At 53.3% G+C, this 19,815-nt stretch overlaps 1 protein-coding gene across 11 annotated transcripts in view; it reads right to left on the bottom strand.

Annotated features, from left to right (window-relative positions):
• TTC7B (tetratricopeptide repeat domain 7B) overlaps nucleotides 1-19,815 on the bottom strand; it is a 297,044-nt gene that overhangs the window by 272,901 nt on the left and 4,328 nt on the right. The gene's annotated exons all lie outside the window — the stretch shown is intronic.

Below are 19,815 nucleotides of genomic sequence, written 5' to 3' on the forward strand. Positions count from 1 at the left end.
CCAACACTCCATGAGCACTGCCTGCCCTTGTCAGGGACCTCGCGGGCTCCCAATTCAGAACCCACTAGCAAGAAAAGACGTCACCTAACCAGCATTTATTACCTAATAATGTGTCCAGCTGCAAGGTAGGACAGTGTGACAAGAGGGAAAAAAGGCACTCCAGGGCATACGAGAAAATTAATTCCAGATAGATTAAAGAATTAAATATAAAACAAGATCGCTCTCCCTCTCCCTCTCCCTCTCCCTCTCCCTCCTTTCTTCGGTCTCCCTCTCCTTCTTTTTTCGGTCTCCCGCTGTTGTCGAAGCTGGACTGTACTGCCGTGATCTCGGCTCGCTGCAACCTCCCTGCCTCGGGCTCCTGTGACTCTCCTGCCTCGGCCTGCCGAGTGCCTGGGATTGCAGGCGTGCGCCGCCACGCCTGAATGGTTTTTGTATTTTTGGTGGAGACGGGGTTTCGCCGTGTTGACGGGGCTGGTCTCCAGCTCCTGGCCTCCAGTGATCTGCCTGCCTCGGCCTCCCGAGGTGCTGGGATTGCAGATGGAGTCTCGCTAACTCAATGCTCAATGGTGCTCCGGCTGGAGTGCAGTGGTGTGATCTCGGCTCGCTGCAACCTCCACCTACCAGCCTCCTGCCTTGGCCTCTTAAAGTGCTAAGATTACAGCCTCTGCCCCGCTGCCACCCCGTCTAGGAAGTGAGGAGCATCTCTGCCTGGCCGCCCATCGTCTGGGATGTGAGGAGCCCCTCTGCCCGGCCGCCCTATCTGGGAAGTGAGGAGCGCCTCTGCCCGGCCGCCCATCGTCTGGGAAGTGAGGAGCGCCTCTGCCCGGCCGCCCATCGTCTGGGAGGAAGTGAGGAGTGCCTCTGCCCGGCTGCCACCCCGTCTGGGAGGAAGTGAGGAGCACCTCTGCCCGGCTGCCCCGTCTGGGAGATGAGGAGCACCTCTGCCCGGCCGCCCCGTCTGGGAGGTGAGGAGCGCCTCTGCCTGGCCGCCACCCCGTCTGGGAGGAAGTGAGGAGTGCCTCTGCCCGGCTGCCCCATCTGGGAAGTGAGGAGCGCCTCTGCCTGGCCGCCACCCCGTCTGGGAAGTGAGGAGCGCCTCTGCCCGGCCGCCACCCCATACGGGAAGTGAGGAGCGCCTCTGCCCAGCCACCCCTTCTGGGAGGTGAGCAGCGCCTCTGCCCAGCCACCCCGTCTGGGAGGTGAGGAGTGCCTCTGCCCGGCCGCCCCGTCTGGGAGGTGAGGAGCGCCTCTGCCTGGCCACCACCCCGTCTGGGAGGAAGTGAGGAGCACCTCTGCCCAGCTGCCCCATCTGGGAAGTGAGGAGCGCCTCTGCCCGGCTGCCACCCCCTATGGGAAGTGAGGAGCGCCTCTGCCTGGCCACTCCGTCTGGGAGGTGAGGAGCGCCTCTGCCCGGCCGCCCCGTCTGGGAGGTGAGGAGCGCCTCTGCCCGGCCGCCACCCCGTCTGGGAGGAAGTGAGGAACACCTCTGCCCGGCCGCCCCGTCTGGGAAGTGAGGAGCGCCTCTGCCCGGCCGCCACCCCGTCTGGGAGGAAGTGAGGAGCGCCTCTGCCTGGCTGCCCCATCTGGGAAGTGAGGAGCGCCTCTGCCCAACCGCCACACCGTCTGGGAAGTGAGGAGCGCCTCTGCCTGGCCACCCCGTCTAGGAGGTGAGGAGCGACTCTGCCTGGTCGCCCCGTCTAGGAGGTGAGGAGCGCCTCTGCCCGGCCGCCCAGTCTGGGAAGTGAGGAGCGCCTCTGCCCGGCCGCCCTGTCTGGGAGGTGAGGAGCGCCTCTGCCTGGCCGCCACCCTGTCTGGGAGGAAGTGAGGAGCGTCTCTGCCCGGCCGCCCCGTCTGGGAAGTGAGGAGCGCCTCTGCCCGGCCGCCCCCTCTGGGAAGTGAGGAGCGCCTCTGCCCGGCCGCCCCGTCTGGGAGGTGAGGAGCGCCTCTGCCTGGCTGCCACCCGGTCTGGGAGGAAGTGAGGAGCGCCTCTGCCCGGGCGGCCCCGTCTGGGAAGCGAGGAGCGCCTCTGCCCCGGCGGCCCCGTCTGGGAAGCGAGGAGCGCCTCTGCCCGGCCACTCCGTCTGGGAGGCGAGGAGCGCCTCTGCCCGGGCGGCCCCGTCTGGGAGGCGAGGAGCGCCTCTGCCCGGGCGGCCCCGTCTGGGAGGCGAGGAGCGCCTCTGCCCGGGCGGCCCCGTCTGGGAGGCGAGGAGCGCCTCTGCCCGGGCGGCCCCGTCTGGGAGGCGAGGAGCGCCTCTGCCCGGGCGGCCCCGTCTGGGAGGTGAGGAGCGCCTCTGCCCGGCCGCCCTGTCTGGGAGGTGTACCCAACAGCTCCGAAGAGACAGCGACCATCGGGAGTGGGCCATGAGGACGATGGCGGTTTTGTTGAAGAGAAGGGGGGGAAGTGTGGGGAAAGGAAGGAGAGATCAGATTGTTGCTGTGTCTGTGTAGAAAGAGGTGGGCATAGGAGACTCCAGTTTGTTCTGACTAGGAGAAATTCTTCTGCCTTGGGATGCTGTTGATCTATGGCCTTTCCCCCAGCCCCGTGCTCTCTGAAACATATGCTGTGTCAACTCAGGGTTAAATGGATTAAGGGCGGTGCAAGATGTGCTTTGTTAAACAGATGCTTGAAGGCAGCATGCTCTTTAAGAGTCATCACCACTCCCTAATCTCAAGTACCCAGGGACACAAACACTGCAGAAGGCCGCAGGGACCTCTGCCTAGGAAAACCGGAGACCTTTGTTCATGTGTTTATCTCCTGACCTTCTCTCCACTATTATCCTATGACCCTGCCACATCCCCCTCTCCGAGAAACACCCAAGAATGAGCAATAAATACTTCATAAATTAAAAAAAAACAAAACAAGATCAAAACATTAAAGACAGACTTTTACTTCCAGCCAAGAAAGAGTAATAGGGACCAAGTTTACTCTCCCATCTGAGACAACCACAAAAACAAGACAAAAAAAATGTTTTCAAGACATCGGGCATCAGGCAACAAAGAACAGTGACCCCTGAGAGCTGGGTAACAAATAAGGTGAGCCTACTACAGCCTTCAGAGCTTCCAGGTGCAACACAGAAGTGGGGACCTTACATCAGAATTGTGCGCAGGAAAGGCTTAAATCTCCCATGTGCCTACGCACTCACCAGGCAGAGCGTGGCACACAGCTGGTCGTGGAGCAGCCAGACTGCAAAGTGGGGCCAGAAGTGCAGTTTACAGAAAGGAGAGGCCACAGGTAGTGCAATGCAGGGGAAAGAGCTTTGACCTCCAGCAGCCCTGGGCTTCAATCCCACCTCCCTTTCTCGCTAGCTGTGCGGCACTGGGCAAGACAATTAACCTCTCTGAGCCTTAGTTTTCTCACTTGGGTGTCGTGAGGATTAGAGATAATATGTAATGCATATAGTCTGAAGTAAGTGGTGAATAAACATTAGCTACTGTTATTACCATCCACTTAGGATTGACTATTTCCCAGAATAGTTATGTTGGATCTTGTGGGGCCAGAAAGCTCTAGGAGACACAAGCTCTGTGTTCAACAGGCCTGCAACGTAGCAGGAGGATATGAATGCTGTGTGAGTCATTAATAGCCCAGCCACACTGAGCTCATACTAAGTGCCATGCAGTGTGATGAGCAGTTTACCCGATCCTGATAGTCCTGGAAACAATACTAGGATGCTATTATCATCTCCATCTCACAAACAGGGAACCAGGCAGGAGAGGGGAACAGCATCCCTAAGGCCACAGAGCTGGTTCATCCTGGAGCTGCGTTTGAACCCAGGCAGTCTCCCTACACTCTCTCCAGCACGCCATGCACAAACTACACCATCAGCCTCCGGAAGGGGCCCAGCTTCCCTCCCAACCAGCTGGGTGACCCCGGCCCACTTAACCCCTCTGAGGCAGACGCTGGATGGACGGTTTTGAAGTCCCTCTCCTTCACTTGCTAGGATTCTCAGGGGACAGGGGTAAAGAGGGACTCAAGGGTACCCAGGGCTGGCTTCGCTTTTCTCTTGGGCATTATTTGGGGGTTAAGTGAGAGTGCAGTAACTAGCTCCCCAGTGGCTTATATAGGGATAAAGCCTGAAGCCGAAGACAGACCACTAGTGAGACCCTCATCAAGGAGATATGGGGAATGAGCCGCCCTGCAGGGCGTCCGCGCCCTGGCTCAGCACAACAGAGCCAGTCCCCTGAGCCCTGTGGCTGGCACAGTTCAATGCCCAGGGGCACTTGGCATCCTTGATCCCCCCCACCGCCCCGGGGAAGGTGGGGCTGTGGCCTTTGCCTCTGGAAGGGACTGCCCTTCCTCCTAGTTCCTCCTTTGCAGGATAAGCAGCTGACATGCAGAGATTTGATCAGATGAGGAAGAAAAAAAGACTCTTCTCTATTCCTGGGAGTACTGACACCAACACAAAAAATTCTCAACAACTCGGTTTCTATGTCGATAGAGAAGCATTTAGATCTATTCAAACCATTCCTGCTGCAGCTGGGATCCAGGAGGAAGAAATACACCACTATTCAGGGAGGAGCTGGCTCCTCAGTGTCCCCTTTGTTGCCCCAAAACACAGCCAGGTTCTCCATTTCTTTTTCTTTTTTTTTTTTTTGAGACAGAGTCTCGCTCTGTCACCCAGGCTGGAATGCAGTGGCATAATCTCAGCCCATTGCAAACTCTGACTCCCAGGCTCAAGCAATTCTCCTGCCTCAGCCCCCCAAGTAGCTGGGATTACAGGCACGCACCACCACACCAGGCCAACTTTTGTATTTTAGTAGAGACAATGTTTTCCCATGTTGTCCAAGCTGGTCTGGAACTCCTGGTGTCAAGTGATCTGCCCGCCTTGGTCTCCCAAAGTGCTGGGATTACAGGAACAAGACAACTTGCCTGGCCCAGGTTCTCCATTTCTTAAGCCTCAGAAGGCCAGGTGCAGTCGTTCACGCCTGTAATCCCAGCACTTTGGGGGGCCAAGGTGGGTGGATCATGAGGTCAGGAGTTTGAGACCAGCCTGGCCAATATGGTGAAACCCCATCTCTACTAAAAAAAAAAAAATACAAAAATTATCTGGGCATGGTGGCACATGCCTGTTAATCCCAGCTACTCAGGAGGCTAAGGCAGGAGAATCACTTGAACCTGGGAGGTGGAGGTTGCAGTGAGCCATGATCGCTCCATTGTACTCCAGCCTGGGCGACAGAGTGAGACTTAGTCTAAAGAAAAAAAAAGCCTCAGAATGACCAGAGTGAACTCCAGCCCCTCATTTACTGGGCTTCCTGTAATCCCGGGTAACTCAGCATTTGCAGTACTTGTGATCCCCCTGCCTCCAGAGTGCTAACAGGAAAACAGACTCTGCTGTGTCATGCTGGTGGGGGTATAAATTAGCATGAGCGTCTCCGGGGGGCAATGTAGCAATTTCCACAAAGCAACTAACACACTCCCATACCAGCTGACCCAGAAATTCCAGTTTTAGGTAGTTATCCCATAGATATATGCACTCTTCAGCACAAAGATGTATAGATAGGGATGTTTACTACATACAGCCCTACTGGTAATAGCAAAAGATACGAAACAACCTATAACGTCCTTGACAGGAGACCTGTTAACTGAGTTATGGTGCACCCCATGCAGCAGGACAGTGCCCCCATAAACACATTGAGCAGATCTCCATACGACTCCGTGGTGGCCTGGCTGTACAAAAGGCCGTGTCTTCATGCTTCCTGAATCCCATGCTCTGTGGCCTCTTGCACTGACCCTGGGCTTGACCCCAGGGCATGCTCTGACTGATGGAACAGTGGAAATGTTAATGCACGTAGAGGCTTAGAAAAGGGCTTACTCAATTTTTCCCTCTTGCTTCTCTGTGACTACCACGAGAACATGCCTAGGCCAGCCCGTACCTAGCCCAGGCCAACCTGCTGAACGATAAAAGGCCACGTGGCGTAGAGCTGAGCTGTCTAGGCAAGGCTCCGTAAAGCATAAGAGACCAGCCAACAGCAAAGTCACCGGGCTGACCCATAGCTGACCATTGATGCATGAGCGAGCCCTGGCAAGCCCAGAATCATGAGAAATAATAAAAGGTGATTGCTTTAAGGCACTAAGCTTTGGGATGGTTTGTTATGCAGCAATAGCTAACGATCACAAAGATAGAGAGTCGAAAAAAGCAAGATACAAAAGAGGGTATATAGTCACTATTGTGTGTAAAAAACAACAATAGGCCGGACGAGCTGGCTCACGCCTGTAATCCCAACACTCACCTGAGGTCAGGAGTTCGAGACCAGCCTGGCCAACATGGCAAAACCCCATTTCTACTAAAAATACAAAAGTTAGCTGGTATGGTCGCAGGCGCCTGTAATCCCAGCTACTGAGGAGGCTGAGGCAGGAGAATTGCTTGAACCTGGGAGGCAGAGGTTGCAGTGAGCCGAGATCGCGCCACTACACTCCAGTCTGGGCGACAGAGTGAGACTCCACCTCAAAAAAAAAAAAAAAAAAAACCCAATAACATGTTTTCTTATAAATGTGCAGATATTCAGAATACTTCCTAAAGGACCCCCTGGGAAGTCTAAAGAGTGGCTGTTCCTATGGAAGGGAGCAAGAGGACATGGACACGATGTAGGAAGCTGTTTTTCACCATATACCCTATAATTAGATTTTTACTACCATGTACATTCATTACCTACAAAAAACATGAACCAGATAATTTAAAAAAAAGAAAGATGACCCATGTCACTGCGTGCTCTTGGTCTACAGTGGCTATTCTGGCTGCCCCAGAGGGGTTCTCCTGGCTCAGTCCATCATCTCAGAGCCAAGGAAGGAGTTCTACATCTGCGATCACTACCGAGAGCCCATCTCCCACTCTTCCTGGGCCTCCAGCCTCACGTACCTGTGCTCCAGGTCCTCAGCATCTTTCCAAGGCCATGGCCATCTGACTCACCCAAGGGTGCTTGGACATGTCATGCCTCCGTCCCTTCTCCTGCCAAAACCCCAGGCATCCTTTAAGACACATTTCAGGTCAGCTTGGAGCAGCTTCCCTTGCTCCCTCGGCCTGGGCTATCAGGGTCCTGGTGGCACTTTGCACATCACCCCCATTCATTCAGCACCTGCCAGCACCAAGGACTTACAGCTATGAACAGGACCTAGTGGGTCTCTACCATCAAGGACCTTACACTCTAGACAGGGAAGACAAAGAGATAAACCAGAAAAGGGCCAGACAGTGGTAAGAGCTGTGCAGAGAATTAAAAGAGGATGACTGGGGCTACTGTGGACTGGGTGGTCAGATCACGGAAAGACTCAAGGGCAGGGCATCCAAGACTTCAATGAGGAGATGGAGTCAGTCATGCCCAGATCTGAGGGAAGAGCATTCCAGGAGAGGGAGCAGCTCCTGGAAAGGCCCTGAGGTGGGAACAGAGCTGGTGTGTTCCAGGAACAGCAGGAAGGCCCCTGTGGCTGGGTGGAGGGAAGGGCGTTGGGATGGAGATAGGCAGAGGGGCAGGTAAGCGCAGACTGTGGCGAGGGGTCTGGCATTCATGTGAAGTGCAACTGGGAGTCTGAAGGGTTTTTTTGTTTTTTGTTTCTTTTTTTGAGACGGAGTCTTGCTCTGTCGCCCAGGCTGGAGTGCAGTGGCGCGATCTCGGCTCACTGCAAGCTCCGCCTCCCGGGTTCACGCCATTCTCCTGCCTCAGCCTCCCCAGTAGCTGGGACTACAGGCACCCACCACCGCTCCCAGCTAATTTTTTGTATTTTTAGTAGAGACGGGGTTTCGCCGTGGTCTCGATCTCCTGACCTCGTGATCCATCCGCCTTGGCCTCCCAAAGTGCTGGGATTACAGGCATGAGCCATCACGCCCAGCCAGGAGTCTGAAGGTTTTTAAGCAGGGAGATGAAATGCTCTGACTTAAGTTTTTAAAAGATGCCTCTGTCAGCCCTATGGAGAATGGACCCAGGGTGTAGGCAAGGCTATAAATGATTAGGAGGTTACTGTAGAAGTCAGGTGAGAAGTGATGGTGACTTGGGCAGGACGCGGTGAGAAATATGCAGAAAGAGAGAAATAGACTGAGTGGGGACATCATTTGAAGGTGAAAGAAAACAAGACTTACTAATGGATTAAACTGGAGGTGTGGCAGACAGAATAATGGCCCCCAGACATGTCCACATCCTCATCTCTGAAACCTGTGGATATGTTGTTTTACATGGCAGATGTAATTAAGGATCTTGAGATAGGAAAATTATCCTGGATTATTTGGGTGGGCTCACTGGGTCCTTAGAAGAGGGAAGTCAGAAGGTCAGAGTCCAAGGAGATGTTAGGACAGAAGTAGGGAGAACAACTAGAGGACACTAAACCTCTGGCTTTAAAGAAGGAGGAAGGTGGCTGGGCACGATGGCTCATACCTATAATCCCAGAACTTTGGGAGGCTGAGGCAGGAGGATTGCTTGTGCCCAGGAGTTTGAGACCAGGCTATACGGTCCTTGACAGGAGACCTGTTAAATGAGTTATGATGCACATATAGTGAGACCTTGTCTCTATAAAAATTTTTAAAATTAGCTAGGCTTCGTGGTGCACGCCTGTAGTCCAAGCTACAGGGGAGGCTGAGGCAGGAGGATTGCTTGAGCCTGGGAGGTCGAGGCTGCAGTAAGCCATGATCACACCACTGCACTCCAGCTTGGGAGACAGAGCAAGACTCTTATCAAAAAAAAAAAAAAAAAAAAAAAAAAAGATGGCACTATGCAGTGCCAGCAGCCTCTAGAAGCTAGAAAAGGCACAAACACAGGTCCTCCCCAAGAGTCCCTGGAAGGAACACGAAACCACTGACACTTGAACTTAGCCCAGTGAGACCCATTTCTGACTCTGACCTTCAGAATGCTAAGAGAAGACATCTGCATTGTCTGAAGCCAGGAAATGAGCGATAATTTGTTACAGCAGCCACAGGAAATGAGCACACAGGATGAGGAAAGGAGAGGGGTTGAAGATAAATCCTCGATTTGAGATAGCACAATGGAGCGGAGAGTGGAGCCATTTTACCATTTACTGAGATGAGGAGGAATAAAACCAAGAGCTCTGTTTGGGCCAAGTGAAGTGTGAGACAGCATTCAATATCCAAGTAGAGAAATTAAGTCCAGATCAAAGCTGGAGGACTGAGCGGGAAGGACCCAGGAAGAGAAACCACGACCATGTCTGCTACCGAAACCAAGATTAGGAAGGGTTTCTGGAAAGAGGGGTTTTCGAGTGCATTGAAAGCTGCTGGAGCGCCAGGTGTGGTGGCTCACGCCTGTAATCCCAGCACTTAGGGAGGCCGAGGCGGGTGGATCACCTGAGGTCAGGAGTTCGAGACCAGCCTGGCCAACATGGTGAAACCCCATCTCTACTAAAAATACAAAAATTAGCCAGGCATGGTGGCGGGCGCCTGTAATCCCAGCTACTCAGGAGGCTGAGGCAGGAGAATCGCTTGAACCCTGGAGGTGGAGGTTACAGTGAGCCGAGATCACGCCATTGCACTCTAGCCTGGACAACAAGAGCGAAAACTCCATCTCAGGAAGGAAAAAAAAAAAAAAAAGAAAGCAGCTGGAACAAAAAAAAAAAGAAAGCTGGAACATCAGGTGTAAGATCACAGACTAGCCATTAGACCTGGCAGTACACGGGCCACATCAGAGGGCAGCCTCGACGTGAGGCATCTCAGGGGACTGCGGGGTACGAGCCTAACTCACTGGACTGAGGGTCTGCTAGGGAAGGGTTGGCGGGGGGCTGGGCCAGTCCTTAGATAGCGATGGGGGTTCAGGGAGCCTTTAGCAGGGAAGTCCAGGGTGCCTGTGCCTGCCAAAGGCAAGGGTCAGGAGAGAAGTGAAGGCTGTGGCAGCCCGGTCCTGAGATGGTGAGAACGGAAGGGATTCTGAGCACAGGTGAAGGAGCCGCTGGCCTCTGAAGGGAGTGAGGACTCCAAGCAGTGACAGAGGGGAAAGCTGGTCGAGTTAGTGGCATGAAACAAGGGAGTTTCCTAATTGCTTTTATTTCCTCAGTAAAGTATGAGGCAAGATCATGAGCTAGGCGTGAGAGGGTGGCTTTCAAAGGAAGGGAGGGAGGAGCGCATGGAAAAGACACTTTGGAGCATGGGAATCCGACGTACTGAAGAGCAGCGGTGCTCCTCCCGGTCTTTGGTCACCATTTGCAAGTGGTCAATAGGGTTGACGGGTACTCCCCAGGGACGCTGCTGTGCAGGTGCAGGCGTGGAGAGGCAGAGAGCTGGGTGTAACAGGGCAGGGACGCTGTCAAGCAGTGGGGTTAGAAGAGAAGGGCACACACCTCTCCTAGAAAACATGGATGAGGCCGGGTGTGGTGGCTCACACCTGTAATCCCAGGACTTTGGGAGGCCGAGGCGGGTGGATCACCTAAGGTCAGGAGTTCAAGACCAGCCTGGCCAACATGGTAAAACCCCGTCTCTGCTAAAAAAAAAAAATACAAAAAATTAGCTGGATGTGGTGGCACACACCTGTAATCCCAGCTACTGGGGAGGCTGAGGCAGGAGAATTGCTTGAAACCGGGAGGCAGAGGTTGCAGTGAGCTGAGATCATACCACTGTACTCCAGCCTGGGTGACAGAGTGAGACTGACTCAAAAAAAAGAAAATATGAATGAGTTGACCCCATGTAAGCCATACCAGGTCCCCCCTCCCCTCTAAACCCTCCAGTGGTTCCATTCTCCCCCAAAGTGAAGGCCAAAATCCTTGTAACTTACCACCTAGCCCCGACCTCCATCTATCCCCTCATACTTATGTTCTAGCAGCAGTGCTTGGGCCACAGCAGGGGCTCCGTAAATATTTCTGGAATCAACCAATCAATATATCTCCCCTTCACAGATGGAGCCCAACCAAGCGGGCTGGCCTCAGGCCCCTGGGGTGCCTGGGACACAGTCTGACCATGACTGTGGGCCGGAATCCAGACCTTCCCATTCCCACTGTAGGACTCCCGCTGGTTCCTCCCGACTCCCATAACTCTCCTGGTTTAAACTGTGGCCCGGTTCAGAGGGCCTGGCTATTTGGAACTCTTGACTGAAAAGCAAAGATGGCAAAAGGCAAAGATGAAGGGGCCCAGAAGAAGTTGGCAGAAACAATATTCTGGGAAAATCTTGGTAGTCAGAGACCAGGCTTCATGCCAAGCCTCCCCCAACATCTACACACACAGCACAGAGGCTAGAAGAACAGGATGGGAGAGTAAAGTGTGGGAAGAGAAGACAATCCTTCCGCTACAGTGGCAGAAGAGATGAGTACGCTGGTCACACACACACACAGACACACACACACACAATTCCTAGAGAAGCCTGGTACAAGAAAAGGTAACCTGAAAGTCATTAGCGTAGAGCTGGTTTGGCTTGTCCCTGGAGCCCAGCAGGGCAGGAAGTGACTCTACCAGGCAGGGGGATGTTATCAGGCCGGCCCAGAGGACTTGGAAATGGCTTCTCAGGAAGCCAGCTCCACACAGGCGAGTTCAACACACTCGCAGAGAGCCAAAAGAAAGAGCTGTGGCCGGGCGTTGTGGCTCACGCCTGTAATCCCAGCACTTTGGAAGGCCGAAGCGGGCAGATCATGAGGTCAGGAGATTGAGACCATCCTGGCTAACACGGTGAAACCCCATCTCTACTAAAAGTACAAAAAATTAGCCGGGCGTGGTGGCAGGTATGTATAGTCCCAGCTACTCGGGAGGCTGAGGCAGGAGAATGGTGTGAACCCAGGAGGCGGAGCTAGCAGCGAGCCAAGATCACCACCACATTCCAGCCTGGGTGACAGAGGGAGACTCTGTCTCAAAAAAAAAAAAAAAAAAGAAAAGAAAAGAAAGAGCTGAAGCCTCAAGGCTGCAGGTCTGTGGGCGGACAAGTGGCACCGAGTCCTGGCCTGGTGGTGTGGAGAGGCCCCCGGCACGCTGAGAGGAGTGTCCAGGGCAAGTGAGATCTGGGCCGGGCCTGAGGGACTTCTCCAAGCGTGGCAGGAGTTTCCAAGTGTGACTCCAGGCGGAAAGGAGGTTCAGCACGGTTGTGAGTGCGGTGGAGCAGAGGCTAGGAAGGGATGCCCCAGGCTGCAAGCCAGCTGCAAAGGGTCTCGGAGACCACCTCCCCAGGCCTCAGGGCCTGAGACTCAGTGGCGAGTCACCCCCCTTGGCCTGGTAGGCAGCATTTACTGCGGGTCCCAGGGCTTGGCACCTGGTCGACCGGACACTCGCTGGGGCTAGCTCACTTCAGAGAAAACACTGCTTCCTGTTAGGCTTCGGGCCTGCAAGGGCCAGGGGGGTAGCTCCTCAAGGGAACCAGGCCTCACAGCAAAAGGGCTGAGCCCATCTGCATTTGCAGAGAGATGAGGACCACAGAGGGGCGGTGGAGGGGACCTGAACCCCTCCCTGGGGAAGGCTGCTCAGCAAGTGTCCACCATGCAGGTCCACAAAAGCCACAGGAAGGGAAGGTCATGGGCATTCCCTCAGCCCCGCCAGCAAGCCAGGACTCATCCAGAGCCCCAGGCAGGCAGGGCCACACAGCCACCTGGAGATGATGACACCAACAGTCTTCGGTGTGGGACCAGGTCTCAGGTGGATGCCCACAGCCACTCCCAGTCCTGAGCACGTGCCCGGATCTGCTAAGAGTTACAGGTGCATCTTAGACTTGAGTTCAGGGCCTCAGGCCAGTGGCTGGCACACAGTAGGCGTTCAGTAAGAGTTCGATGAGTAATGAATCTAAACTCCTCAAGGGCAGAGGCCAAGGGGTTCATTTAATAATAATTTTCTTTGTGTTTTTTTTTTTTTTTTTGGAGACAAAATCTTGTTCTGTCACCCAGGGTAGTGTGCAGTGGCGCGATCTCGGCTCACTGCAACCTCCACCTCCCGGGTTCAGGCAATTCTCCTGTTCTCCTGCCTCAGCCTCCCACGTAGCTGCGATTACAGGCGTGTACCACAACGCCCGGTTAATTTCTTTGTTTTTAGTAGAGACAGGGTTTCACCATGTTGGCCGGGCTGGTCTCGAAATCCTCACCTCAGGGGATCCACCCACCTTGGCCTCCCAAACTGCTGGCATGAGCCACCACACCCGGCCTAAGCCTCACCTCTATCTGCAAAGTTGGAACAGGGGTAAGGAGGGACTCAAGGGTGCCCAGAGCTGGCTTCGCTTTTCCCTCGGGCATTATTTGGGGTTTAAGTGAGGCTGCAGTAACCAGCTCCCAACGACTTGTATAGAGATAAAGCCTGAAGCCGAATAGAGACCACCAGTGAGACTCTCATCAAAGAGATATGGGGAATTAGCCGCCCTGCAGGGCATCCAGGAGTGCGAGAATTCTACACACCCACCCAGAACACAACTCCAGTGAGTAGGCTGGAGCAAGTGCTGATGGGGAAGGCCTTGGGCCCCGACAGGGCTGCAGGAGGCAGCAGCCACGGCCGTAGCACCCAGCTGGATGTCCAGTGACAGGAGACCTCAGCACTGTCTAACCTGAGGCCCATACACGGGCATGTTATCTCATCAGGCTCACCCTCAGAAGCATCAGTTTCCTTCTCCTGCCCCGCAGTCACAGAACAGCGCTTTTGTTGCCCATGATCCACAACCCTCATCAGAGCCACTCCTGTGAGCCCTGCGGGGCCGCACAGCTCAATGCTCCAGGGCACTTGGCCTCCTTGATCCCCCCCCCCCAACACCTGGAAGGTAGGGCTGTGGCCTTTGCCTCTGGAAGGGACTGCCCTTCCTCCTAGTTCCTCCTGCCCGCCCCCCGCCGCCCCCCGGGGAAGGTGGGGCTGTGGCCTTTGCCTCTGGAAGGGACTGCCCTTCCTCCTAGCTCCTCCCTTGCAGGATAAGCAGCTGACATGCAAAGATTTGATCAGATGAGAAAGAAAAAACTTAAGAGTTTCTTCTCTGTTCCTGGAAGTACTTGACAAGAACACAAAAAAAAGTCAACAATTCCATTTCATTGAATAATTAATTGAGCACCAACTGTATGCCAGACACTGTTACTGGTGGTTGGGATACAGCAATGAACAAAACCAGCAAAAAGCCCCACCCTCCCGGGGCTGAGAGTCTAGTGGTCACATTCCTGTCTGCATCCCCACTACACACACAGCACCCCCACATTCTGTGCTGGGCTCGCCAAAGCACTGAATGAACGGCTGGAGGAGGAGGACTGTGGAGTCTGGCAGCCGTGGGCTGAAGCCCGTGTTCTGCACTGCCTCGTTCTGTGACCCAGCCAATACCGCGCTGCTTCAGCTTTGGGCCTGAGTCACAATCAGTACAACCAGAACCCCACCTCCCCGCTGCAGGGCTTGCTACATCCACTATCACTGCTGCTGTTAGCCCACCTGCCCCCTGCACCCTTTGCAAAGAAACCGAGCATCTGAACCTTTCCATCCTACTTGCACACACAAGACTCCTGACTCAGTTAGGCTGCTTTCAAATAATGCTGGTGCCGGAAACTGCACTGTCTCATTTACTCCACAAAACAACCTTGCAGATAAAGGTGAGGCTTAGGCCGGGCACAGTGACTCACACCTGTAATCCCAGCACTTTGGGAGGTCAAAGCGGGCAGATCACTTGAGCCCAGGAGTTCGAGACCAGCCTGGGTAACATGGTGAAACCTCATCTCTACAAAAAATACAAAAATCAGCTGGGCATAGTGGTGCATGCCTGTAATCCCAGCTACTCGGGAGGCTGGGGTGGGAGGATTGCTTGAGCCTGGGAGGTTGAGGCTGCACTGAGCCGTGATCACACCACTGCACTCCAGCCTGAGCGACAGTGACACCCTATCTCAAAAACAAAAAGAGTGAGGCTCGGAGAAGTTAAAAAGTTAAGTCACTCACTCACTCGAGGCCAGACAAACAGGAAGTGACAGAACCGAGATCTGAACCCAGGTCTAGCAGGGCAAAGCCCACTGCTTTCTCCTGCCCGGGGTTCCTTTCCCCTTTGCTAAAATACCTCTATCTACCTGAAAGGGTGAACTGCTGTTCCACTTGCCCAGGACTGAGGGAGTTTCTGGGACTCAGGACTTTGGATGCTAAAACCAGAAAAGTCTCAGGCCAACCAGGACGAGTTGGTCACCCTCACGCCACCACCCTGCCCAAGATCCTCCTCCTGGTGCCCTGCCAGGCCCTGCTTACCCACTCACTGCCACTGAGTCTGACCTCTCCAGGCTCCCAGCTGCACCCTCTGTGCCTTGTAAGCAATGCTGTCATTGCTGTCCTCAGGCTACAGGGTCACATTCTGTCTCCCACTCAGACAACCATGTCTAAAGTCTGGTTCTAGAACTCCAGGCACCATAATCACCTGGGGCCCTGGGATCCCGCTTCCTGAGTCCCCAAACCACTAAGACCTCCTGAAGGAGAAGCTCGGGCCCGGCCCGCCCATCCGAGTTGCTAACTAGCCCCCAGGGGACCCTGCTGCCCAGAGGTTGAGTGACAATCCTGAACTGTAAGTTTCCCTGCCTGGTGACCTGCTCACTCTATTTCTTCTGATGCCCCTCGGATAGCTGGTGCTGAGGTGCTCATTAAATGCTAACCATTGTGGTTCAGAGCAAAGGCTCCCACACTTGCCTACTCAAACTACCTGAGGCTGTTTAAAAATGTAGATTTCCAGCTTCTACCTTGGGCCGAGAGAATCACCACCCTTAGCCAAGATGTCTGGTAATCTATAAACTACACTTAGTTTAGTATTACTCAAAGCATGTCGCATACCTGCAGCACTGGGAGATTAAGAATGCAGAACCCCAGCTCCACCCCAGACCTACTATATCAGTATCTCTGGGAGTGGGGCTTTGCAGTCTGGATTCTAACAAGCTGTCTAAGTGATTCTTTGGTCCAACCAGTTTAGAAAAACATTAGTGTAATAGAAGAACAGTGAAACTAGTTGGAAGTGGGCTAGAATCCAGTTCAATTAACAGCTCTAGCCTCAGTCTACTCAATCCCTGAATGAGAATTACCCCTGACCTCATTCGCTTGTTGTGATGATTAACTGAGATCTATGTAAAAGTTCATAGCCAGAATATGGCACACAAGAGAGACCCAAGAGGCTGGGCATAGTGGCTCACGCCTGTAATCCCAGCACTTTGGGAGGCCGAGGGAAGAAGATCACTTGAGCCCAGGAGTTCTACAAAAAAATGGAGAGAGAGAGAGAGAAAGACAGAGAGAGACCCAAGAAATGCAGTTCATTCTTCTTCCCTGCTAGCACTATTTTAACACTCATCAAGTCAGGACAGCTACAGTTTCAGATGATCAAGTGATGTGTACAAGGTGGCTTGGAGGGCAAATGCAGAAGATTCTGACTCCAGGCCTGGTGGCCTCTAAAAGGACCAGACCAGATCTGCTGTACGTGGTTCTGGTGCTGCCACCACTAGCCACACCTGATGAGCAGGGACAGACAAATCCCATGGATGGAAGGGCTGCAGCCACTCCATTAGCTTTCCTGTGGCTGTGGCCGTCTTTCATATTTTACATGGCACCCATTTGACTTATCTCTGGGTCAGACATCTGCTCATCCTTGTCTTGGTGGCTGACGGGAATGCTTTTGAGGTCTCAGAAAACCTCATCCCTCTTCCTGGGCTTCCCGGGTGGGAGACACGGGCTTTCACGCATGTCAAAGGCCTGCAACCCGCCACCATCTACCAAGCATGAGATCACTCAGAGGGGCAGGAATCCACCCACGTGTGGCCGATGTGAATAAGGACCAAAGGCCATTCCTGCGTGCCCAGGGCACAGCTGACGGGGCAGCTGGGGTGCAGGGGTGCTCTGGGTAAGTAAGAGGTGTACCAGTTAGAACGCCTTCAGCAGCCAGTAATGACCAAACGCCTGACTCATGTGGCTTCAACAAGAAGGAATTTATTCTCTCACATAACAGGAAGTCCAGAGAAGGGCTGCTCCAGGCACAACTGCCATCAGCAGCCTGGTGATATAATCGAGTGAGATTCTTCTTGTCTCTCTGCACTGCCACCCTCCTTGGGTCTGCCTTATTCCTGGGTCAGGTGCCCTAATGGCCCTAAGATGGCCACAGCTCCAGGCCTCAAAGATATGAACGATTTCCAAGGGAAAAAGAGAGACTACTTCTTCCCTTTTAAGCATGGATGTCACCCTTAAGCACAAAGAAATCTTTCCCAGAAGCCCCTCCACTGAGCAAATGTTCCCTGATGTCTCATTGGTCAGAACTAATTCATATGCTTGCACTTCAGCCAATCACAGGCAAGGAAGTGTATCTACTGGGGTCAGGGACCCTACAGTGAAGCACACAGCACCACTGCTGAACAAAACTGGGCCCAATCAAGGAGGAAAATGGGTGGGAGTCCAGGCTGGGGGACAGCGGTGGAGAATGCTGGATTAACAACCAGGGAGCCTCTGGCTGGCCCTGACTCACAAGACCCCACCAACCCCAAGGGCGAACACTTGTCCTTGCAGGACGCCATTTCTCAGGGCCAGAGTCATCACGTAATATTCATGTAACTTGGCCCTCGCTTCCATTTTGGAAAACCCTCGGCCTGACTTTCTTACTTACGCCTGTTCCAACTGCTCATGAAAGCCGAGCCAATTCAACACAGCATGTGCTATGAGCCCAACTCCACGTTATGGGGCCGGAAAGGTAGAATTGGCCCTCTAGAAGCTGACCATTTGGTAAGAAGACAAGGCACATGCCAAAATCGGTGGAGTAGAGGGGGGAAACAGCCCTGAGCTGGGAGATGGGAGTGGATAACACCCACCACCACCAGCAACAGACAACAGCTGGTAGCTAGTGAAGGTTCACTCTATGCAGGCACTAAGAAGTACTTTTAGGTATTTTGGTTTCTTCTTCATTTGATCCTTACAACCTCCCTATAAGTTTGGCACTATTATTACAGGTTCATAATACCTTACCTACAGTTTCTGAAATCCAGGACTCTCTAAAAACCAAAAGTTGTTTTTTGTTGTTAATCATTTATGGGATGGCAGAAACCTCAACTGAACCCATGTGAGGCTATTTATAGTCTATTTCTCCCTTTTGCAGTGACTGCTCATATGCTTTGATGCAGAAATACTGACCCGTTTTATTACAAAATGCTGCCCCAGACCCCATTGGGAATGTCACATAATGTCCAGTATACATAACATGTTCCAAAAAATTCTGCATTCTGAAATACATCTGGCCCCAAGGGCTTCCGAAAAAGGGTTTTGGATGTTGTGTCACCAAAGGGGGCTTTGCAAGTTGAAGGTTACTCCCCATAGGAAGCAGGTGAGCCACGCTTTGAAATCAAGCAACCCAACTCCAAGCCAGGGCTCTTACCCACTCTGCTTGCTTCTGCCACTTGCTGGTTGGTGTCTTTAAGGAAGACATTTCCCTCTCTGGCACTGTTTTGTCATCTATAAGAGGTTGGACTACATCAATGGGTTTCAAAGTTCTTCGTTTTAAAAGTGTATTAGCCCTTCCTTCAAAGGAAACCTTAAGGAAAAGTGTAACTGCTCCAGCGAGTGAGGCCTGCTCACCCAACCACCAGAGCCCTAAAGCATGTTCCCAGAGGGGTTCCTTGACAGCACAGTTTGAAAACTGCTACACAGCATAATCTGTAAGGTCTTCTCTGGTTCTAACATTGTATGATTGTCTTCTGTAAGGCAAACAGCCTTTTCTGTGATGAAAGGACAGCTGGGAGGAACTTGAACCAGACCTTGACAGATGGGTAGGCTTTTGATCTGCAGAGAGGATTCCAGAGTCAAGTAGTGTGAGCAAAGGTGCACAGACAATAAGCAAGGTGTGTGGGAGGGTCCAGGAGGCCAAAGTAGCCGAGGGAAGTCAGGGGAATGAAGGCAGTGCAGCAGGTGACATGAGGACATGCTGGAAAGGTTGGCCAGACCAAGCAGATGGATGAGGCTGAGGACGAGCTGCACAGCCCCAGCCCCACTGTGCACAGCCACAAGAAAATCCAAGTCCTTCTGCCCTGACTACCGTGGCCACGAGCCCCAATCCTAGCTCAGTGCCATCAATCGGTCACTGTCAAATAAATGAGTCTTCTGAATCCAAAAATCAGGACATATGGTCTGCCACAAAGGTGTGGTCTTCTGAGGACAAGAGGACAGAGTGTTTGAAAGCAGGAAGACTGGCCCAGAAAGGCCAAAATAGTGGGTCATCGGAGGTCTCACTGGTGTCCTTCCCCACCTTCTGGGAGCAGTTGGGCTCCCAGGAGTCTGTGATGCCCCAGGTATGTCCTGGGTCATACCTGGTCTCACTGGTCCACCTCTAAACAACAGGGGCCGCCTCACCCCACAGCAGACACTCTCAGTTAAACCTCAGTCCTGTTTCCAGAGAAGACCCTCAGGCCAGCCAGGGAGAACCACAGTCCACCCTGACTCCTCTCCTTCACAGGAGGGTGTGCATGACCAGGTGGCGTCTAGGAGCCCAGCACCCTGCACCCTCCACCAAGGGGAAGCCACGTCGCTGTAGATGCCCACGCTTAAAACAACACAGATCTCCACATCCTCTTCATGGTCTGAATACATTTGCTTACCAAACTATGCCCCAGAAATACTCTTTGTTTCAGGCACCATTTCCCTACCTACCCGTCACCACGAGGTAATTAAAATGTCTCAAAATCTTACAGGATCCGACAGGCAATGATCTCCTAAGGGAGAAGCTACCATTTGGGGCCTAATCTTTCTAAGTGAACTCAGTCGCTGAGCTTGCCTAAGAAGATTAACAGGCTGGGGAAGAAGGGAAGCCACACTGCCTCAGAAAAGGGAGCGGCCGTCCGTCAGGACGGTCACAGACCTCCAATGTACCTGTTTGTGTCATTGCAATAGGCGGGAGTCTTGACCGGGCACTAGCTCAACTGTGTCATTTCTTGGTCCCCCGCTCTCTTTTTTCCCTGCCAGGCTGACAGCTGGGACC

This window comes from Pongo abelii, chromosome 15 (assembly GCF_028885655.2).
Source record: "Pongo abelii isolate AG06213 chromosome 15, NHGRI_mPonAbe1-v2.0_pri, whole genome shotgun sequence".
Taxonomy (NCBI): Eukaryota; Metazoa; Chordata; class Mammalia; order Primates; family Hominidae; genus Pongo; species Pongo abelii.